This window comes from Zonotrichia albicollis, chromosome 3, assembly GCF_047830755.1.
Source record: "Zonotrichia albicollis isolate bZonAlb1 chromosome 3, bZonAlb1.hap1, whole genome shotgun sequence".
Taxonomy (NCBI): Eukaryota; Metazoa; Chordata; class Aves; order Passeriformes; family Passerellidae; genus Zonotrichia; species Zonotrichia albicollis.
Genome location: NC_133821.1, coordinates 111,679,791 through 111,697,806, shown reverse-complemented (window position 1 = coordinate 111,697,806; position 18,016 = coordinate 111,679,791). Strand labels below are relative to the sequence as shown.

The 18,016-nt window shown below is 42.0% G+C and overlaps 1 protein-coding gene and 1 long non-coding RNA gene across 6 annotated transcripts in view; one reads left to right on the top strand and one right to left on the bottom strand.

Moving 5' to 3' along the window:
* ANKRD6 (ankyrin repeat domain 6) overlaps positions 1-17,448 on the bottom strand; it is an 89,151-nt gene extending 71,703 nt beyond the window's left edge. For 4 of the 5 annotated variants that reach the window (XM_074538511.1, XM_074538510.1, XM_074538516.1 and 1 more), the window contains exons 1-2: positions 17,292-17,448; positions 16,829-16,961 (exon numbers count right to left, since the gene is read on the bottom strand). The gene's annotated coding sequence lies outside the window, so the exon portion shown is untranslated. Of the gene's footprint in view, positions 1-16,828; positions 16,962-17,049; positions 17,198-17,291 lie in introns of those variants that run through there. The other variant, XM_074538512.1, reaches the window with a different exon arrangement.
* On the top strand, positions 1,780-13,937 carry LOC141728623 (uncharacterized). Its single transcript, XR_012579775.1, has 3 exons — positions 1,780-1,927; positions 9,556-9,632; positions 11,411-13,937. It is a non-coding gene; the product is annotated as an uncharacterized LOC141728623 (long non-coding RNA).
* Positions 17,449-18,016: the final 568 nt, after the last annotated feature.

Here is an 18,016-nt window from a genome sequence, read left to right as displayed (position 1 = left end):
GCTATCAGGGTACTTCCTTCACAGGCACAGGGAGAAGAGGCTCGTTGCTCTGGAAACCTATAACCACTTCTGGTTTCTCTCCCTTCCTGCCTGGTGATGGAGATAAGTAGCCCTATCCAGCTATCTTGCAGTGCTCCTCAGCAAGCCCCCTGCCAGGGCATTGCCCCAGCACTGAGAAGATTTGGGTGTTTGCCACTGCATTCCGAGGTCTCCCCTGAGATCTGAAGGGATGCTGGCTGCTGCCACTGCTCAGAAGAACGAGCAGCACAGAGAGGGAGCACAGCCTTCCCAGCCAAAGCCCTTGTACACAACAAAGAAATGAAACACAGAACGTGGTGGAGTGTGGAAAGCAGCTGCCTACCTCCTGAGTTAGACATTTTGTCCAGAAGATTTCCATACAAAAATAAGCATGGGAGTCTCTAAAAAGCTCTCCCAGACAAGAGTGGCTGCCAAGCCAATGCACCACAGCCAACACAAAAAGCTGGAAGGATCTGTGGAGACAGGGCAGCCCCCTTGAAGGTGGGAACTGATGGCTCTGGCAGCAATGCTGAAAGGATGCTACAGTATTTGCTGCAGCAGAGCTGCCCACCACAGCTTGGGAGAGAAGGAAACATTGCAAATGGAAACAACAGGAGCTCCTACAATAATTATATGGGAAAATAGGGAATTATTTAAAGACACGTCTCTCTCACTCTCTCTCTCTCTCTCAAACTGTTTAAGTTAAAAAGCATCACAGGAATTTCAAATAATGGATTCATTTCAAAGATGTGTAAGACACCCTGAGAGACCTAATGAAGAACCAAGGGTTTGGAGACAAGTCAGAGAGATCAATTCTGCCAACTGCAAGCTTTCACAAGCAAGGACTCCTCTAAAACTAGAAGGCAGCTCCTCCATTGCATCAAGTGCCCCTTCTTGAAGTGACAGCTCACAGATCTAAGTTTACATATTACTATTGCCTGTTAGCAATCAGATACCACCATTTGAGGCATGAAGGTTAACTTCACCAAGGTGCACTCCAGGACACAGCTGCTGCAGCCCTGACCACACACTGCACACCACCTTGTTAAGACAGAAACCACCACAGTGCTCCAGCTGTTACTGCAGGAAAATCCTGTGCAGGACAAAAAAATGTATGCTTGGGATTCTAACACAGCCTGGATAAAATATACATGCAATCCAAATTCTCCTTGGAGGAAGCTCCAACAAAGTATCAACAAGTAAACAAATAAACCAAATCTTAGTATAATAACACTGTTGCAAAACAGTTTAGAATAGGAAAAAAATTTAATCTTACAGATTTATTCCAAGGAACTGGGTGTCAGTAAGACCTGAACATCATTTGTTTAAAAAGTGGTGATTTCAAAGCTGAAAGTTTCCATTATCATCTCTCAGCTTGGATCAGCAAGTTCAAAATCAAACTTCTGATGTAAATATAAATATCCCAAAACTGTGTAGTTTCAGAAGTGAGGTAATATGATTGCTGCATCTCCAGATTTAACAAACTGAGTCAACTTCCTCTGTATTTTCCACCACCCACCCCCCCCTCCCTGTCAAAGCAATTCACCCCTCTGGTAATTCAGGTATGCTAGAGGGAAGTGTTGCAGGACAACACTTACCATCTCCTCCTCTCCGGGCAATTCAAAAGAAGGCAACAAAAGTCTCAGTAATTGAGAACTGTTCTCTGAATGAAAAGGTCCAATTTTACAAGATTCATCACAAAGTCTCTTATTCATCAGCAGCCTTGGCACTCTTACTCTTCTACCTCACACATTTCTGGAATGTGTTTCAGGCTACTGGGGGAAAAAAAGGGTAGTTCAGCAGGAAGCAGCAGAAGGTAAAGAAATGAAGAATCTGAAATTGATCCTGCTCCTGTCCTACACAGCACAACTTCTGTCAGAAGCATCAGCAGAGTAGGGCTATCCCCTTGGTGAGTACAGTTTTATTTTTACTTTTTCTGTTTTGGTACCTCCAGTAATGTTCACAAACTGTTTACACACAAGTATAATACTTGTAATTTTGCATCAACAGTCTTGTAGCTGATCTCATACAAGGCATCTGAGTTTTTATATAAACTAGGTTTGGAGATTGAGAACAACTGATTTGTATTTTCATCTGGTTAGGAAAAGTTCTATTTGACAAGTTCCCTTGCTAGACTCCATGTTAGTTTGCTGACAGACCTGCTGGGATGAGGATATACAGAAATTCACTTCAGAAGTGGCAGGAGGTTTTACTACCATTTTTATGAGAAGAATATTGCTCTTTCTTGCTCTGATTCAAAGCTTATAAAAACCAATTAAGAGATTTAAACAAAGTCAGCAGAACCAATATGGGCAAGAAATATCTTTTTCGAGTACTGGACCTGGCATCTGGGCAACCTTTGCAACAGAGTGCCAGTCTCCTCTCAAAGAATGCCTTCTCTGCATTTTCAGACACAGCTCTGCTCTGGACCACACAAGGGACATAATAATAATAATAATAATAATAATAATAATAATAATAATAATAATAATAATAATAATAATAATAATAATAATAATAATAATAATAATAATAATAATAATAATAATAATAATAATAATAATAATTTTTCATTCCTTGGATTTAAACTCATTTGAACTGATCATTGCTAGTGCAGTGTAAATAAACTTCCCTGGAGATCTAACCCCTCAGTATAGTACTTACAGAGATAGGTATTAAAACAAGGAAACAAAAATCCGGAAATATATTTTTCAGACTTGTGTGCAGTGTCAGGGCATGCAAAAGAACACAGTAAAAGTGAGGTATGTGCAGAAAGTTATCCTAGTTTTGATGAATGTGTTTGTTTGGGAGTGCAACAAGAAACCCAAGGAACTTGCTTGCCCTGGATTAATGTAACACCAAGGAGGAGTTAATGAACAGTAAAGCTGCAAAGCAAATCACAGAGAGAGCAGGAACTGCCAGAATTAGTCAAGCGTTTCTGCCCATGGTGCAAGCCTGCTCTGGGGTTCCAGGTCATGGCTCCCACACAAAAATGCACTCTTACCTCCCCAGAGCCCTGCCCAGCCACGGCCTGTCCTGGACACCACACAGGCCACATCTCCCACACAGCAGCAAATACTCAGTGACGTCTTTAAGGTTTACACCACAGCATTCTCTTCTTAAGGATTTTCATGTTTAATTTCCTTTTTAAATAAAAGCCATGGAAAACCAAAACCAAATATCCAGCAGTACCCTTGCCTCTGTGCTCTCTCCTACCACTTGCCATGCTAATGCTCCACAGGACTCACACTCAATGTTGTTTAAAACCACAGTACACCCCTCCTCCAGCATCTGAGCTACAGGAATAAGCTCTGGAAGACACAAGCATACAGGGCAGCAGAAGAGGACTGGCTAGTGGGGAGGAACAGAGTCAGCTCCTTGCCACAGACTTTCACACGTATTTGTAAGACATAAGAGGAATGTTGGGAGTCAAGCTTTTTATTTTTTTAGAGGGGGGGGAAAGGAGAGGGAGGTGTTACTGAATAGTGAGAAATTACATCTAGCGGCTGAGTGCAGCATAAATGAGTGCAGCATAAATGAGTGTAGCATAAATGAGTGCAGCCTTTCAGAGGCTGGAGTGGATTTCTATACCTGTGAACATGCTTATGAATTATGATTATGAATGCATAAATATAAATAGTGCAGAATGATTGTACTTGCTTTATTTCTGTGGCTGTCATGTAGTCTTGATCAAAAGAAAGAAGGAAGTGCATACATTAACACTGGTGGGCTGATGAGAGGAAATCAAAAGCGAAGACCTGCTGCCATGTTTGTCTCACTTTGTGCAAGTTACAAAAACTTCCTTAGAAAACTACAGTAAACTGCTAAAAAAATTATTCAGTTTTATTTCTCAAAGACAAGTTATGGGAAAAATATTCAGCCAACATCCAGTTCTGAGGCCCTGAATGTCTATTTATTCCACAATTTAGAGCAAAGACCTCTTGTCCTTTACAATTCTATTTCCCTTTCTCTCAAGCTGTCATGCATTTAAGCAAAGACAGTCTATATTTCTAAGTGGAAAACAGGTAAACATTTGGTTATTCCATTTGCAAAAAGTTAAGCTGTTATCACCATAAAGCTGAAGAAAAAAATTTTAACAGGTTAGAGGATAATGTTTCTGTGATTATTTTTTTCTTTACCTCATAAATCAAGCCAGGAATTCTAAAGCAATTCTCATTCAAAATGCCTTTGGGTTCTTTGAAGACATGTGGTGGCAGGCCAGTAAGACTTTCACAATTGTAGATTTTGGGGGAAGAATGAGAGTTACACTTGAGAAAAGCTGGGACAGACTGCACAATAATGACAGCAGCAGTTTTGGTACAAGACTTTGTTTCATTAAAACATACTGGGCTGAATACAGTAGTAGGACACATTTGCTGCCTCAGACACTACAAAATGAGAATCCAAGAGTAAGTTCAGTTTATGCAAACGCAGTCTGAAGACAGTCCTGGCATTGGTTTGAATAATATTGGTCTGAAGAAGTATCTGCACAAAGCCTTCAGCTGCACCAGTCCATTTCACACCCTGCCCGCTCTTGTTACACCTTCTCCTTGTCCTGGTCTTAGCTGGGATAGAGCTATTTTTCTTAGTAGCTGGTTCAGTGCTGTGTTTTGGATTTAGTGTGAGAACAACGTTGGTCACACACGGATGTTTCAGTTGTGCTCAGCAGTGCTTGCCCTGGGTCCAGCCCCTTTCAGGGTCTCCTGCTCTGCCAGTGAGGAGGGGCACAGGAAGCCAGGAGGGAGCATGGCCAGGACAGCTGACCTGAACTGGCCAAAGGGATATGACAAACCAATAAAGCGGGTTCTGGACTTGGGGGACCAGACTAGGGACTTGATTCCCAACAGAAGTAAGACTTTGATATTTAATGCACTCACCATTATCATTAGTCAGGGACAGTTTGATGCCACACAGACACATTGAGTTCTTCTAGAAGGAAAGCTACCATAAGAAACAGTAACTGAAAAAGTAATCTAAATTCCCCTATAAAGTTGTAATACAACAAGGTCAAGTTGCCCTTCACAGTTGTATCTGTATAGGTGATGTTTGTGAGTAATGCAAACAAAATTATGGAAATTCTGATCCTCTTGCCTGGACCATTGGCAGACATGGAGCTGAAGGATTTCTCAGTGGGTTGTGGGCACCCTCTGTGTTATCTTTATTATTGCTAAATTCTTTGGAAGTTCTGCAGAAGACTCTTCCCCACTCCATGCAGAAGTCCACTGGTGGGAATCTCAGATAACAAAAGTGATTCCCTACCTCAGGGCTCTTGTTACAACCCAACTGAACAGCCCAGTTCCCAAATGTCCTCCTTCATTTGTTCTGTGCAGGCCATGCAGAGCAATAGTCTCAACTCAGCATTTGATTCATGAGGAATGCCTCCCCACCAAGCCCAAAATAAACAAAACCATGCTTCCATCCTATCCTATTTACATTGCAAACTAGGATCTCAGCTAATTTTAAAAACCTATGCATCAACACAAAATACTTCCAGGACAAGAAACTGAAGTTAATCTCTCTCAGCTCAGGCTATGGCTCAATTAACACATCTCACCTTGAATATCACATTGCTCTTCCCTGTATCTTGAGAATCTTGCCAGCTGTACTAACACAGGAACAACAGAAGAAAGCAGCTATCACAAAACCTTGGCTCTTGCATCAGGTGACTGAAATGAGCATTGCACAAGGGTGCTTTGATGTTATAAAAGGCCTAAGAAAATGCCAGGGGTTTGGGGCATATTTCTTGCTGTGTTTACTCTCTTACCAAAGGGCACTTGTCACACACATGCCATCTGCTGCACTGAAATGCAACACCCAACCAGGTAAAATAAAAATCTCCCACACCAGCAGGCTCTGTGTACAGATTCAAAGGATCACCACTAATATAATTTTAGGTGTTTCAAGAAACTATGCTACAGAGACTGCATTTCTTGAAAGCTTCTCCTCCTGTAGGACAGAACCTCAGCTCCCAGAGAAGACTCTGCCCTTGTGGCTGCACACAAGAAGTCACAGGCTCATAATCCAGCAATATTTGTACTTGTGTCAGGTATGGAGAGCAGAGAGTGCAAAATGAACACAAATGACCCCCACTCCCCCACACTGCCCCCTGATCCCCTCCTTTCCCCTGGGTGCTCACAGGCACTGCAGGAACCCAAGGGAGCAGTCCTGCAATAGAAGCCATCTCTCTGGGAACTGAAACTGGCTTTGAAGACACTCAGCCTCTTAATGCTTGTGGATATTTCCCACAGCCTGAAAGAAAGGAAAACCTGGAAATGTGTTACTACATGAGCTTACCTACAGCACCTTGGTAAAGTCAGGATCCCTTACTACAAGCACCTCCTTGGTCAGCCACTATCAGGAACCATGGAGGATGATGCTATTTGTTGCACTCATTTAATTCTCCTTAAGTCTTCAGTCAAAATAGATGCTTTGGTCTATTCTGAGTACTGCAAAGGATCACGCAGGTCAGTGTATCTGCTTTACAGTTAATGAATATTCTGAAATTTCAGCATATCTGAGAGTCTCCTTCATACTTTACAAGAGCCCAGCTCGCTCAAGATTGTTAAGACATGGAGAACATTTTACATTATCTGCCCACAAAGGCTGTCCAGGTCCTAAAGAGCAAAGAAAATAAGAAGCAAAAAAATCCCACACCTGGTGACAGAGAAACAGAGAAGAGCAGGATCATGCTAGAGGGACATCATATTCCTGGACTATCTTCCCAGAAACATACAGGATTTTCCTCATGGCCATCTCCTTCCCTACCCTTATGAAGCTCAGCACCCCTGCACCTCTTACATTTGAGGACACCCTTTTGAAAGAGATTCCATTTTCACTTGTACAACATACAGGAAAAACACAATAAAAGTCTCAAGAAGGTGGCAGTTCCTGTCCAGTAAGATAGAAATAGACATTCCTTAACCATCACTCCTACCAAGGAACACAGTGGTCAGTTGTTATCAAAAAACCAGCACATTGATAAGGACTGGAAGCCTAGCAAAGCTAGGAGCACAACCAGAAAAGCCCATAAGCTACTGATATTGGAACTGAGAGAGTTGAAAGCAGTCAGAGATGGAAAAACATGCCCCAAGACCCAAAACAATACTAGAGTTGAAGTGAAAGCAGAAAAAATAAGATTGCAAATCGAGACAGATAAAGGCCAGAGGATAGGATGAGGAAGAAAATACTCAACATAAAGCCTTTAAATAGCCTTGGAAGATGTGTCATGACCATCAAACTGATCTATAAAGATGGCCTGGAAAGGTATGGAAGAGGGACACATATCCTTTTCCATTCACAAATTCTTTCTTAAAAGATTGTCAAAAAACCTTTTGCTCTATTCTCATCTCTTTTGGGTTCCAAGTGTTGACTCAGCACTTATTAACCACTGTTAGGAGCACAACTAGCAAAACAACAGGAGATTTGCAGGAGATGAGAAACATCAAAGAAAATCAGATGATTCCGTTATCAGTGGTACGAAAGTACTAGGACAAAAGAGGGGGGAAGATGAAATTGGGGAACAATGCAGAGCTTTTAGAAGTGGCACAGAAGGAAGAGAAAATGGGAAAATTAAATGGTAAAAAGGTCAAGGACATCTTCATTACCTAGAAGCACACATTGGTGTCTCAGGGCAGACAGGACCAAACTTCACTCCTGAGCTGTGCTGCTCCATCTCTGGATTTGCTGGTTCTGCAGTGTGAGTAAGGAGGAGTTAACAGAGGAATTCTGCTCTCTCCTGGCACTACAGGACTGAATCACACCTAACCAGGGGAGCTGCAGTTGCCACACAACCACCAGCTCCCAGTGAGGTATAAAACAGGGATAGAAAACTAAGGAAAAGGACAAGTGACTCTCGTGCTGTTTTCTTACAGTTTGTCTTCCATTTTTGGCTCAACACAGGGAGGCAAAAAGGAGGGGTAGAAAGAGAATGCAAGCAGATTATATATTTGTATTCTTGTTTTCCAGTCCTTCCAGAAAGGCCAGTTTTGTAAACAGAGAGAAAGCTGAGATTTTCTTTATCTTGTTAACTACTCCCATGACTGTAACACACCATGCAGAGTTCACAATTATCTCTCTGCTCAACATTATCAAAAATGCACTGCAACTTCTTTGGCAACATGTTCTTTTAGTCAGGCTATCTGCACCTAAAAACACTCAGCCTTTTGTTTCAACAGCACAGACCTGCATGCTGAATTATAAAAATTGTCCAATATCATATTATCTTGGCTACAGATTTAATTTCACGGAATATGAAACTTCACTGAAAATCATTGTACAACAAGACAATGAAACATAAACATTCACTTCTGTCTTTTTTCCCTTTATATTAAGTGTGAGCCTACTACAACTCCCTCTGGGAGGATATTTTTCATACAAAGCCACATTCTTTGAGTCTTATTCACATAAACAGTCATGGAACTGAATGAGATCAGCCACAGAAGCAGGGAAATCAGGTTTTTATCCAGCATTACTGATACAAAATGCAACATAAAATTTTAAAAGAACAGGATAATAAGCATCCATCTTTAAACTATCTAATAATGCAAAAACTACTTGAAGGTTTTGTTTTTCAGTTCTATCCTTCCAAGATGTAATACACTAAATTAATTATAATTTTGCTACACACAATTTGTTGATAATTACCTCTCTGTGAACCATACTGTTATTTGGTACAATTAATGGGAATTTTTAAAATAGTCATTATTTCAGTATCACTTTATTCTTGATCGTTAATTAAGCAAGGCCTGAAAATCCCACTTGCAGAGCATAAGAGAAGTGATTTTCAAATGGTACTTGGTAAAATCTGCTAACTTTTGCATTACACTTTTGCCTGACTCTGTTTTCCCTGAAATACCAAAAGTATTTTGAGCTAAGCTTAACATAGACAAACCATGAAAAACTTCTGTTAGCAGAAGAGTGGATACTCATTCTCAAAATTTGAATAATGACAACAGATCAACTGAAGGTCAGTTTGCTTTTTACAGGCAAAAAGGACAGACATACAACACATGCTTGCTGCCGTATTAAAACTTACAATGTGACTTTATTAATGACCATCAAACTAAGACACTGCCTATATAGTTAATGCTTTCCAAAATCTCAGTACTTTGGGGAACATGACAAGTATACAGCTCCCTAGGAAGACAGAAAAATCCTTCATCTTAGTGTGAAACACTGTAGCACATATTTACCAATGTTCTGAGAAATTCCATCATAGTGTCACTCTCCTCTGATAACCTTCCCTGCCTTAGCTTACTTGAAAAGCACATTTAGTGCTTTTGCTACCAAGGCAGAGTATCCTGTGTTTCACGAGAGTTACACAGGACTGAAACACAGAGCAAGTTCTCAATTTCACTGACACTCTTTATTCCATGTCTGGGAAAGGCTGAGAATGGGTCCCAGACAAAACTAGCTTTAAACCACAGTTCCTGAGTAGTTCAACACTTATTTCAGCCTAGTCAAGGAGAGAGTCTTAATTTCAAATTGTGAGGAGAACAAATAAACCTTTAAAATGTTGGTTTGTTTTTTCCTTTCAAGTGCTGTGCTCAGTTCTCCTGAATACAACCTTACCTGTTTTCTTGGTGTGTCTGCTCACCAGAACAAGCTCACCTCATGTAAGTATATGCAGACGTTTGCTGCATGTATAAACCCACATATGATATGTAAGCTAATTCATATTATTACAACTTTTCAAAAAAGACATTCTTAAAAGCTGTAAATGCATGTATCCAAGTTCTGCAAGCTTTGAATAAGTTTCTGTCTTCCATAACATGTATCCTACTTTCAGGATTACAAACAAAAGAAGAAAAACTGGCACAGTTCTAGTAAATGAAGCAGCAGCATCCTCCTCATTTGTATGTCTGCAATTATAGACATGAAAGGCTAAATTCTCTGAAAGAACATGGAACCCAGAAGTTTGCTTTTAAACTTCTCAACCACGTGTTGATGGATAGAGATAAGGGGAACAGAAAGGAGGCAGAAAAAAAATTGAGTTTGTTTTTTTTGGACTAAAATACTCTTGTATGGAGATTATGAATCTGGGAACAATTTCTTATAATATTAGGTTTTTTTCAGTTAAGAGACTCTGCCTCAAGGACCAGAGCTTATGCCTGCAAATTCTGCTTTGATTTATTGACATGGCATGCTACTTAGTGCAAGTATTCATACCTCTATTTTAATTCTGCCATTCACTTTCCCCTTGGCACCCATCTTGCTTCCAGGTAAACAAAGCGTAAAATTCTTATTGAGAAAGGATGAATAAACAAAGCAGAGCTAAATATAGAAACTGTCAACCTGTTCTGACAAGTAGGAAGAATGAGAAGCAGAAGTCAGTTACTGTAATACGCACAGGGTTCTCCTTAACCAAAACTAAATCCCAAGCAAAATACTGAAACTTAAAATTTTATGAAGCAAGCTGGGATGTGGCTGCACTGTAGATTAGATGGAGCTGAATGTTGATTATTTGGACACAAGACAGATGTTTAAATTAAGCTGCTTCACATTTGTGGTGAGCATACACATAGCCTGTTACCACACTTGCACTGATGTGAAGTTATTCCCCAATAACTCATGTCCAATCCCCAAAGATTCCCTCCAAAGGAAAGAAGGCTGCTTAAAAGGGGAAAAAAAATAAACACAAAAAAGTCCCAGTATTATAAAAGCTAGGCAGTCATGGGATAACAGGAAAAGTCCATATAGAGAACCAGTGAGACAGGAAATAAACAGTACAAGGTCAGTCTTCCCAAGAGAAGGACACCAAGCCTGCAGCCCCACAGCCGTCTGCACTGAGCATATATTGTGTTCATTACACCCACTAATGAATCACAAGGGGACAGGGAAAGATTACAACTGTAAAAATGGCTGGTAGATTTCAATAGCATTTAAACACAGTCTGGTATTTGGGCTGGGGAAAAAAACCCTCAACTTCATATGCATAATGATGAACTTGGGATGATTCAGGAATGAAATCCTGGATTGACAGTGGACTGGTCTTCTGAAAGCATCAGCACAGTTAAAAAGCAGGAAGGGTGCTAAAAATTACTGCAGAGAGTACAACCAATCTCACCTTTATTCAATCATCTAAGAAATTCAATTGCATCTTAGAAGTTGTCAGTCTGGCCTTCTCATCTTTAAAAAGGTTTAGCAAAACTAGAAAAGTTTCCAGGAAGGAGAACATAAGACAACCAAAGGTAGGATAATTAAGTAGAAGAAAATCAGGTTGGAGAAATACTAGAAGACATCAGGTCAAACCAGCATATTTCAAGCTCAAAAACAAGTGAGAAGAAATAACTCTTCTTATCAAATAGCAACTTTCAAGCTATGTTTGTCATTTGTAGTCTTCCTTCTATGATTTTCTCAGGCTGTTTCCCATTCACTCATGTTCCCTCCTCAGTTTGACAGAGTCACTGATATGGATGCCCTACAGGAGTGAAAGGCATTAAAGAGAATATGTGTCATCTCTCCCTGTAAATGAAACACAGCCAACCTAGAGATGAGAATTGGTGAGGCTGACCATGACACCATTCACCCACACCTCCAAACCAGCTCATCATTCCTGCAGCCATGGGACTTGCTCAGCTCCTGGCCACAGAGATGGAAGAGCTGAAGGAATTCTCCCCAGACAGATAGTCCTGTCCTAGCCAGCAAGAGATATCCACCTCTCACTGCCTTCAATCAAAGTATGATTTGTTAAAAAAGGTCACACAGAGAAGCTACTGATGCAAGGCACTCTGTTATTCCACCTATGTCAAAAGCATCTATGTCACTTGGTAAGTTTTTGAAAACTCTTTACATTACTAGAATTTAAATAAATTAAATTTGATCCTCCTTATTTTGAGGCTAGCAGCAACTAAGGCAGCCAAGATCAACACCCTCTCTTTACTGAGCTGTGCTCACTCATCCCCAAATCCAGTTCTGCTTAATCAGGCATGCTGGCAGTGAAGCTGCTCACCTGCAGGGGCACCTCCACTTGTCTGTCAAGACACCAGGGAATAAGTGAAATGGATGACAGCCTCACCCAGTGCATGCCAGGTCAGGATTTTTGAAACCTGTCTTCTCCAAACTGATTAAGTGTAGTCTTACAAGGAAAGAAGAGAATCCAACTTGGTAGCAGACTGTTCATTAAGAAAATACTATACTTCAAACTCATGTTTAAGCTTTCTCCACACCTGAGTCTGCCATTCATAGCAATACTTACACCATTAAAAATAACCATTAAAAATCACCATAAACTTAGAAATAATAATAAAAAGGAGCACATTGAAAGAGTATAGCTGGATTTTACCCAGAAGCTGTGAAAAAACACCACCACATATTTGCAAGAATTCAGGAGCTGTTGCAAAGTCTGGAAAAAACCAACTGATAAGAAAATGCTGCACTTTTAAAATCTGGATTCAAACCAAAACAATAACATCATGAAAAACTGTAGATGTCAAGCAGATAATTTTGCAGCCAGAAGAAAGACACCCCCCTTCCCTCCATCCCATAATCCTCTTGAAACACTTCAGCCAGACAAAGTCAAATCCCAAAAGTGCTCAGACAGAAAATGAAGGAAAATTACTCATATGTAAGCTTTACAAAATGCTAAATACCGACTTAAGCAACAGATCTGCCTGGCAGTTATTAGTACAATTATTTGCAACAGTAATGATAACAGTGAAAAGATCACATCCTGCCCAAGACTCTGAACCAGCTGCAATTTCTGCATCTGTTGCACAGATAGACATCAAACTCTGAGCAGAAGTAAATCATACCTAAAATGATTCACTGTGACCACTATTAAAATGTTACTCAAATATTAAGCTCATATGTAATTACCATACATTCATGGCACTTTCTCATTTTATAAGGCTGGCACTCTTCCTCAGTGACTGACCCAACTGAGACAATTTAGGGAACTTTAACTCAGAAATGTATTGGCACAATATAAATAGACCTAGCAACAGATCTTCCTAAGATGTCACATTGCAGATGCTGTTAAAATCAACGGAAAATATTCCTGACTGGCTTAAAGCAATTGGCATGTCAAAGTGGAAAAGGAATTATCCCACTGCAATGCAGACACAATGAAGATGCACACCCTTAAGGAACTCACTTCCATCGATTCCAAATGCATTTTCCATAATGCAAATGAAAATGCTTTTGTCCAACAGCATGCCAAGACATGCACACAAAACCTGTATCTTCAGTGGTCACTTCTCAAAGTGGGTGGTGTTTAGGTGGGGAAGGTAGCAAATCATGAGAGAGAGAGGAAGGCATAGGCTGGTAGAAGAAGCTTGTTTAAATCCAGGATTTGAAGGAGGCATGATTTAATGATTTGAAGAGTACTCCAAAAATGCTTTTGATCATGATATAAGATTAAAAAGCCTAGGCTTTTCTGGCATAGGAGTATATCAATTTTTCTTCAGGATTATGGCAATCCCACTAGGGTACCTGTGCTCAGCACACCACACCCCAGATACCCTGTAGCCCCAGTATGCTCCATCTGGCTGGCAGCCACACCAGATACTCCCATCCACCACTTGCCACAGATGTGCCCAAATCCTGTCCCTAATCACAGCCAGATTCCCCCCCATGGCTGTGGCTTGGCTGAGATGCACCTATGGCTTGGAGGAGCAGCAGTGGGTGTGGAGAGTGGGAAGGAGAGAGCCACAGAGGAGAGACCAGGAAGACACGAGTGCTGGCTGGAAGGAAGCATCTTCCTGTTCATTCCAAGAACCTTTAATTACATTTCACACATAGCAGGATCTCTGCCAAAAGATCAAAAGTAAAACAGTGCAAGAGCAAGCCAGCAATCTACAGTCCTGCATTGTACCATTAGTTACCCGTGCATTTGGTATTCCATCAGAAGTACATCACTGAGGCTACCAAGACAACCTCTCCACATCTGGATTATGCAGGAATTCAAGCTGTTGTACTGTATCCATTAGGCCATCCAATGGGGATTGATTTATGGCAACAGGATACACCCAACTAACTATTAGTGGTAATAAACTAGATTGCTTTTAGCCTCAAAATCCTGTGCAGCCTTAATGCTTCATTTATCACACACCTCTAAAAATGTGTCCTAAATTGACACTCATTTCATCATTGGTTTTTTTGATAGCATTCTTGACCTTGGTATCAAACTACTGCACACCAACAGTATCCTTCCTGCTTCACTCTCAACACCTTCACGTTTCCAACTCGACCTCAGTATTTTCTAGAAAACAAGAAAAATACATGTCTGGCCAAACCAGCAGCTTTGAATACAAAGCATCATTGTGTCATGCACAACCTGCCAAAGGAAGCAACACACAGAGAACATCCCAGGCACAGGGAACATCCCAACACTCATGTGTTTGAAAGCTATGCAAAAAATAAGCAAGGACTCCACACATTTATTCTGACTCTTCCAAAATTTGGAACACCTGCCTTCACAAATCCAACAGTCTTCTGAATGGCAGCATGAGATAAACCAAATACAAACAAAAGGAAAGAGACCAGTACACATAATTAATTCAGTGACAGGTCACAGCAAAACATGGGGTATTTTAGGATTTCACTATTCTCACAACTGCTGTCAATGAACTGCAACAAACTATTCTCCATCAGCACCTGCTAACAGGGAGTGGAGTAGCCAAGTGAGAAATAACTAAGCTATTCCTAAAGGGTTCACAAGTTAGCAATGGTATGCAAGAATATTTCTAGTATTGTACTTCAGAAGCTATTCTGGAGATTTTTGGGATCAAAATAGCTGGATATGAGGCAGGGAAGAGAATTAGCCCCTTGCTGTTATGAATTAAGGTCTTTCTGAAGTGCAGTTCTGCACCTTGTATTTTTGGCTGGATCATTTAAGTCACATATTTAGTTCCTGAATAAACAAAAGGAACTAAAAATACTCATTTCAAATTTTTATTTGCCCAAAGCAATTCCAATCAATTTATGTCTTTGACAAATATATCCCTATATCCATCTTGCCAATAAAATATGGCACCTCATTTGTGGTTTTAAATAAAATACTTCCACCAGGGACCTGTTGTACTGATACAGCTCTAAAAAAAGATACAACTGTGAGTTCTCTGCCAGTTCATCCAAAGTCCTAACTGTTGAGGGAAAAAGAGAAAGTGCACATCTGAAACTAATGAGAATAAATACAGTTGTCAGTATAATTAATTTAAGAACCTGAAAGTGCTTTAAAAATGTTCACTGGTACACCACCTATCCAAACCAATAAGCATTGTTCATCCTGTTACACAGATTTAGTGAGTAAAGGACAGTGAGGTCTTTTTCTTTTACATCACATGACTCACAGGCAAAGTCAAACAGAGGTGAAGCTAAAGACACATGGGGAAATGCAGCTTGAGGCTCAATTGCTAACCACCACACCCTACAAGCACCTGATTTACTCAGGTATCATTCATCTCATCATCTCATCTAGTCCAAGAACATGGTATGTTTGATAATCTGAACTCCAGAACGTGCCACCTGTGACAGGGCAAGATACTGAGCCTGGTGCTGCAACTACATCACATCAGCCAACACGGGAGGCCCACTAGTGCAGACAACTTCTCACAATTCCTGCTCCTCAAAAAAGAAAGGACCTCTGTGAAAAAATCTTGAAGGAAAACACCTGCATGATCAGGAGGTTTCCACTTTATTTTTGCCAATCATTTACTGGTTATTTCATTTCTTGTGTTCAAAGCCAGTCTCCCATATGAGGTTGGTAGCACTGTCTGGGTAAATATTAAGTAGCAAGGGAGAGTGAAAACTTCCCAGCTGAATACTACCATAAAACTCCTTTTTAAATTTTTTTCTTTATTTTCAAACAAAAAACCCAACCAAAACAAAACAAACAAACCAAAACAAAACAAAAAAAACAAGCAGGGAGAAAAGCAGTGACATTACTATTGCTGCTGCACAATTCCCATTTACCCTTGCAGATAGGTCCTCGCAGATAAACAGGCATACATCATCTACATAGCAGGCAAGTAAGTACTTTATGTAGCCATCCGACTGCAGGTTTTGCTACACGCAGTGTATTTAACTATTTTTGAGTATTTTCTGCTCAGAAATTGTTATGAAGTTCTGAAGGAGAGTCATTATACCTTGTCTTGCGGTCCGCAATGCAACTGCAGATCTTACATGTATTCACACATCTCCAGAAACACTTTGTTTTCCAACTATCTGGAGAATGAAGATTACACAATACTTGAAACTTGAGCCTGCCAAAATAAGTTGTTATAAAACTAGCTGCACAGCCTGACACATCACCTTGAAAGAAAGTAAATAACATTCTCCTCAGAATAACCCATAGACTCAAACAGTCCTACCAGGGGATCTGATCCATGCCTAACCAATGCTGCATAAGAGTTAAGACATGGTTACATTTTTCTGTCTTTGGACAGAGGTGGACTTACTGATCTTCCCAATTACTCCTTTAACATTGGTAGGACATTCTAAGTTCATTTAAACAACTTATGGGGCAAAGATCCACCTACCAGCAAGCTACTTTCTAACTCTCTCAGTGTTTTCCCTGTGAACAAAATATATCAGTAGCAGACATGTCCTTTTGGTCATATGCATTGCAGAAATACCAAGCAGAAGTCCAAATAATCGCTTCACATATAATTATAAAAACATGAAGATATTGGTTATGCCTTTTTAAAAAAACAGAGCGCTCCCTACAGCCTATGCTGTAATACACACAACACCCCAGGGCACGATAAGCTCTTTATTAATGCTTGCAATAAAAGAACACTGCAGAACAATGACACGCCGTAGCCATGGATTTCCACAATCAGAGCTCAACAAGCAGCCAGTGTGTACTCACAAGGTGCTGAGACCTCGGGGGGAAGCGATGTTTGCAGCAAACTAGTGGAAATATTTCCAGCGGAGTTTTCAGGTGATGTCAACAACAGGAAGGATGACTTGGAGCCAGATTTCCATTTCTCATCAGACGCGGCCTTAAAAGTTGGAACAAGAGCGTTACTTCTCCTGATTTTCACCCCCAAACCTGCAAGCGAGCCCCTACGTCGACACAGGCTCCTGTACCTGCGCGGCATCCCGGAGGGTCCGACCCGCCCGACGTGGGGGAGGTCCCTCTCCGGGCTGGAATACGGGAACACTTTCCCGACTCCGCTCCGGGGCACTGCCCTCGCCGCGGTCGTGCCCAGCTGCGGCCCCGCCACCACCTCCGCCATCACCTGCGCGGCCGGGCCGGCAGCGCCCCCGCCCCGCCGGGCCCCCCGCGCCCCCCGGCCCCGCAGCCGCACACGGAGCCCGGCGGGGCTCACCTGCGCTGCCGCTCCCGGGCGCCGCTCCTGCCGGGCCGCGCTCCGCTCTGCCCCTCCAGCGGCGCCTCCGCCGCCGGGCCGGGCTCGGGGCTGCCCCGGGGGAGGCGCCGCCGCCGCCGTGGCCGCTGCGAGGGCGACACCGAGCGGCCGCGGAGCGCGGGCGGGCAGCGCCCAGAGACCCGCACCGCCTCCCGCCCCTCCGGCCGGCCAGCGGGACACAGCCCGGCCCCGGCCCCACGCCCCGGCCAGGAACACAGGGCTCGGCCCGCAGCAAGGCTCCGCGAGGGCTGGACGCTCTCCTGGAGCGAAGCTACTTTGCAGCTTAATGATGGAAGCTCACAATAATTTGTGTGGGAGCAGAAGCCCTACAAAACCACAAAATCAGAGTGGGACCGCAGTGGTCACCTGGTCCAACCTCCCTGGTTAACCAGGGTCGTCCTAAAGCACGTGGAACAAGACTGCGTCCAGACAGCTCTTGTCCCTCCAGTGAGGGAACTTCCACAGTCTCTCTGGGAAATCTGTTCCCGTGCATGGTCATCTGCACAGTTAATAAGTTCTTCCTTATGCTCAGATGGAACTTCCCATGCATCAGTTTCTGCCTGTTGCCTCATATCCGAGTGGTTGAGACCCAGAAGAGCCTGGCTCCATCGTCTTGGAAACCTCCCTTTTGGTATTTACACACAATAATGAGGTCTCCCCTCAGTCACATCTTCAGCAACCAGGCT